We start from the raw sequence: 4,805 nt of genomic DNA, 5'->3' as shown, positions 1-4,805 counted from the left end.
ATCAAGTACTTCTCTGATGGAGGCAAAGTAGCAAAGGGGGCAGCTGCAGGAGGAAAATATAGGAGCTGGAAGCAGAGGGAAGGTAGTGAAGAGAGTAGTGATCGAGGCTCAAGATATTTCATACTAGAACAGAACATGGGGGATAAAAATCTAACAACAGAAAGAGAATCATTTTCTACTCGTAAAGTTTTCCAAAGAATTCCACATTTTCAGGACTGCTCTAGAGCCTAAAAAATAGCTCTGAGCCTTCAGTGTTTCTTGAGTCTTGTCTAGGACTGGCCACTGCTAAGAAAATATACGTCTGCCTCTCCTGAGAAATGCTCTCATAGCTCAAGTGGCAGTAAATGTGACATGGCTCTAGTTTGCCTAATCCTGTTGTAACCCTGTTGATGAACACCATAAGGATCAACAAGGTCCCACATGCTGGAAAAGCTATATTTTTTCTGGTTATTATCCCCTCCCTCCCTAAATATATATATAAATAATATATAAATATATAAAATGGTATCTATAAAATTATATAAATTATATATATATATAATATATCTAAAATTATTTATAACACCCACTGTTAAATAGAGAAATTCTAAGTTTTTACTTATTCTGAGAGGAAAAGAGTAAATGATGGTAATTCAAGCAAAGCTGTAATATAAAGGAATAATTCAGCAAGGAGGCTGAACTGAAGTTGCACAAATTAATCTGGTGCAGTATAATTGTCTGAAAATAACTAAAAGCTCAGCTGTGAACTTTTATACACCCCGGAAGAAATGCCTATATATAATTTTTCACAGGAAAGTACTGAAGGCAAAATGCCAGCAATGATTGCATGAAGTACAAAGTAAATTTATTTCATCATAAGAAAATTGTAGATTAACATTTATACTTCCTTCTGGTTTTTTGCACCCTCTTCACTCTGATATATCTATATTTCTTATCTGTGGGTGTGGTGCATTTCCTACGGCAGGAAAAGTTCTTGAGGGTTTGGTGTCATGTGGCACAATTAGATATTGTCCTGCTACTTGGCTGCTGTGAATCACACCCCTGGGTCTGGAATACGGAACTGCAGGATTCCCAAGCCCTCTTGCACATAGGGACAGCTTAAAGAGTGTAATTTTAGTATTGACAGAGTAAAATGAGCACCATCATCATTAAACACTCAGATCTGAAATTACACGGGTGCTTCACTTTTGAGTTTAGATTTTTTGCTCACTTCCCCTCCAACGTGAAGAAATCACTTTTTTTTTTTTTTTAGATGACATTTTTCACAAGCAGAAGCCAGCGAGGTTTCAGACATCAGCTGCTATGCAAACTGCTCTCCCCAAACAGGTTAATTTGGGAGGGTTCTGTTGAGTGTCACATCTGAAGCCTCGCTGCTTTCAGTTTTACCCTGTCGAGGCTGGGGTGGGAGCGGCGGCTGAAAGCTGCCCAGAGACCCCAAGCAGAAGGTGAGGGTGTGCCCTGGCTGGGAGCTGCCCGGGTGCCGGCGATCACCTGCGGCTGAACTGAGTCTCGGATGGGAAGTAGGAAGTGCTGTGCTCACGCTTCCTGTACAAATAAATGCAGCTTTCCCACAGCCACTGCATGCGGGCTGTGAGGCGCGGGTAAGATATAATGGCAGCACGCACTTAATAGCAGGGAGGGGATGATTTCTCGGAGTGGCACAGGGGCTGGGAGACGAGCGCTGCTGCAGCCCGTACAAGTGTTCAGCTGTCAGAGAGCCAGGGACGAGGAAGGGCGTGTAAGAGCAATCGGCTCCGCTCCTCGCTGCGAGCTCCGCGGCTCTGTGGCATCGTGGTTCTTTGGGAATGCCCAAGTCTGAGTGCAGCCGCTGAAAAGTCACACAGCTGGCAGTGAGCGCTACTCTCCTTTCAAGGTATGTTGGAATACAGCTTTCTGCCTGTTTTAGGATACCCTCAAAGAACAGAAAGCCAGCATTTGCTTCTAATGGAAAAAGCTTTTTTTTTTTTTAAGGTAAGGACTAGAATGATTAAATAGCTAAAATAAATGCTATTTGTGGTTGGCTAAAATCAAACGATGTGGCGCTTAGAGCTGAGGCAGAAGGAAACCTTGGTGTTCTGACTGTTAAAAGGCTGAAAATAAATAGATGTCAAGTACTTCCCAAAAGGATGAAATTACTTTTGTCAGTATAACTTCTGTGTGAAGTGTTTAAAAATACTGCAGAATTAGGATAAATCTGTGTGAAAAGCAATTGCTGAAATGGCATATGTTTTAGTTTAAATAGAAGAACTTCTTTCATACTGAAAAAATACCTGATTAAGCTGGCGGAAGCCTGAGTTTAAAATGCTGATACTTCCTCCTGGTTTAAAGGCATTTCTTCTGCCACAGTTTCATGCAGCTGTTATCAGGAAGGAAAAAAGACGTTCATCTGTATTGTACATATGTTAACTTCTAATCCGTGTTAATGTACACTTCTAATCTGATCAGGGTTTAGGGTTATGTCGTTTATGTAAGCACATAGAAAATCTGCCATACTTTAGTTTTCTAGTTTGCATTTAAAATTTTTTGATGCTGAGAACAGACAACTGCATTTACTGGAATGTTTGCCCTGCTTTCTCATCATAAGGCTTTCTCAGTGCAAAGCAGCTCTAGTAATGAATATATTTCAGTCTAGTTTATTTTAAAGCTCTGTATTTTCTGTAATACAAAAGCACTTTGCTTCCTAACTGCATGCAGCAATATCGAATGTCTTCCTTCAGAGAGCACTGTAAGTTGTAAAATATTTAGAATTACTGTAGTAAAGAAAGCATTGCAGTGTGGCTTTGAATCCTCTTGATCAATAGACACTAATGCTTTAAAGAAGTAAATTTTAGCAGAGATACAGTCTGTGACTGAAATACCCCCATGCAGCTTTCCAAGTGCCTGTGAGCAGGCAGAGCAATCTGATATGTTTGGCTGCCCTCAGCTTGAAGGGCAAGCGGTCTCGGTTAAGGGCAGGCACTGGGTTTGGGATTCCAATATTTACGGAAACAGAAGTTTCAAAATCCTGATCTTAAATATTTTTCAAAACAAACAGATTGTCCTGATGCTTGTCCTGTATAGGACTTGTCTGTGCCTGAATATGAGTGGGTGTCTGAGTTGTTGCTTTAACATGAAAGTGTCTGAAACGCTTCCATCAATGAACATAAGCTGTTTTGGAGAAAGAACTGCACGTTGATAAGTCTGCACGGATGCAGTTATGCTGCTGAAAGTAATGCTTTAGATTATGAATTGAGAAGTGTGTGTTTGCAGAGTGTCTAAAGCTGTAGGAAAGTGGAGGTATTCTTTCAAAATAAACCAGAGGTACTCCAGAGCCGAACAAGTGTGATGACAATCAAACTCCTTTTCTCCCATGCATCTTACTGGCTGATGGGGGTATTTCACACAAAGTCCTGTCTGCTCACACAAGGACACAGAAACCTCCCTAGGCTTCATGTGGAACTAGCATTTGGCAACCTGGAATAGCTTCTACTCCCCCAGCTGAGGTATATTCTGCATGCGCCTCACTGGTGGTTGTGGGCTTCTTTCCCGCAGATGTGACCTTTTGGCAATTCTGTTTGTGTGGAAGTATGCCTTGGGGCAAAAGTTAGCAATATAAATAGCAAACAATATGGAGATTTTTCTCTCTAGCTAGGTTTTTGCATTGCACTCTATTCTCTAAATGCTTCATTAGCTTTGTAGAAATAAATAGTGTGGAAGTGGTTCTCTGCCCTTTCCCTTTTGGTGGAGGAAAGTATGTACTTGTCCATATTATTATTGTGAGTTTATGAGAATCAGCAAACGACTCTGTAGGTAAACAAGCAGTGCTAATGCTTAACCTGGTTCACAGCTCATTACTATGCCTCTGATATAATCTGTGGTGTGAGCCTGAGCCCTGTGCCTGCAGTTCACCCTGTTCAGACCTTTCAGTGACTGAGACCCAGTGGAGTGTGTTGCTTTGATGTAGCTTGAAAGAACTGCTGTAGACTTGCTGTCCCTCTTCTGGAGTGGGGAGTTTTCTTGAATGTGCCTGAAACTTCACAGTGCCTATAGGTTGTATGGATCAGATCCATAAATATCTCCTGGGCTAGTAGTACTGTGATATCTGAGACCATAATTACAGCTCTGGGCCCATGGATATCTCAGGCACACGTGAACAAAATACTGTGGCAGGCTGCCAGTGTCGCTGTGAGCTGAGCCCATCAGACCTCCTTGCATGTCCTAAAGCAGACTTTGCCTTCAGCTTCGTGAGGCTGAAAGCGATTCTGGAGCTGTGCTTTTCCTCTGGTACTTGCCCAGAGCTGGGTACAGTTCCCTCCTCTTCCTCTGGTTTCTCCAGGCCAAAGCTGAGCCCAGTATAATGCACTTCACAAATTGTCTTCTTTGCCCTTACATTCATTCCATTTGAAAACTAATCTTCTTTTGGTTTGCAAAGGGAAGCATTGAAGAAAACATGAAAGAGCACATCCAAAAGGAAAGACAGCAGTGATATTAAGCTCAGCCTCTAGCATTCTGTATTTCTGCTGAAGCATAGCTGAGCTGCAGTGCTAGACTATGAGCCTTCTCACTTGACAGAAGCACGGGTCTGAGGGCCATCGTACACTGCAAATTTACCTAGTCTTGGACAAACATTTACAGAGATGCTTGTGCCAAATAACTTTGTGCTGATTAGTAAGAAAATAGTGTTCAGTAATCGTTCTGTGTCTCTTCTAAATAGTTTTGGCTCAGTGGGAACTGAGTGGGCTTTACATTCATAAAATAGGTCTCTGCTAGGAGATAATAAAACACTAAAAAAAAAAAAAAAAAGAGTACCTCAAATTACAAAGGTC

The 4,805-nt window shown here is 41.6% G+C and overlaps 1 protein-coding gene across 2 annotated transcripts in view; it reads left to right on the top strand.

The window, feature by feature from the left end:
• RNF144B (ring finger protein 144B) overlaps nucleotides 1-4,805 on the top strand; it is a 90,340-nt gene that overhangs the window by 35,673 nt on the left and 49,862 nt on the right. Inside the window, exon 1 of one of the 2 annotated variants that reach the window (XM_005420968.2) lies at nucleotides 1,582-1,873. The exons of the other annotated variant lie outside the window; for it this stretch is intronic. The gene's annotated coding sequence lies outside the window, so the exon portion shown is untranslated. Of the gene's footprint in view, nucleotides 1-1,581; nucleotides 1,874-4,805 lie in introns of those variants that run through there. 2 annotated transcript variants of the gene reach the window in all.

The sequence above is a fragment of the Geospiza fortis genome, unplaced genomic scaffold (genome assembly GCF_000277835.1).
Source record: "Geospiza fortis unplaced genomic scaffold, GeoFor_1.0 scaffold104, whole genome shotgun sequence".
Lineage (NCBI taxonomy): Eukaryota > Metazoa > Chordata > Aves > Passeriformes > Thraupidae > Geospiza > Geospiza fortis.
Note: the sequence above shows the minus strand (reverse complement) of the source record. Positions and strands in the feature narration are given on the sequence as shown.